Here is a 546-nt window from a genome sequence, read left to right on the forward strand (position 1 = left end):
AAATATTGTCATAACTTGCTGCCTTTACAGTAATTAGAGTCTGGGGGTTGGCTGCTCAATTAGAAATGATATCATATTATCAATATTCTGTACAGAGACTAGGAAGAAGATTAGTGGGCCCAGTATATACTCAGGCGATATTTGTTGCAAAATTCACATTGCGTCAATTAACTAAAACCGCAGCCATAAAAGTCGGATAGGTAAGGATAGACTGAAAAGTTCTTCTTCTTCTTATTTTTTTTTAACAATAATGCTATTTTTTTTTATTTATTGCTTCTGATTTCCTATCATGATATAAGAAAATTAATAAAAAGCACATTATAAAGGAGGCAAATTATTGGTTCATAGGAGTCAGAAAAAATACACTGAATATGAGCGAATTTTTATTAAATCCTGATAAATTCGTTGGAAATTCTACCATCAATTTCTGTCCCTTTTCTTCGGTGCCTATCAGTTTTCACAGATCGATGATGGATGCAGCAATTGGTCACTCTGTTCCCTTCTCAATAAACCTTTCCTAATAACTATACGATTCTCTGGCAGGAG

Source organism: Phyllobates terribilis, unplaced genomic scaffold (assembly GCF_046119375.1).
Source record: "Phyllobates terribilis strain yellow unplaced genomic scaffold, ASM4611937v1 Scaffold_7__3_contigs__length_470593459, whole genome shotgun sequence".
In the NCBI taxonomy this organism is placed as follows: Eukaryota; Metazoa; Chordata; class Amphibia; order Anura; family Dendrobatidae; genus Phyllobates; species Phyllobates terribilis.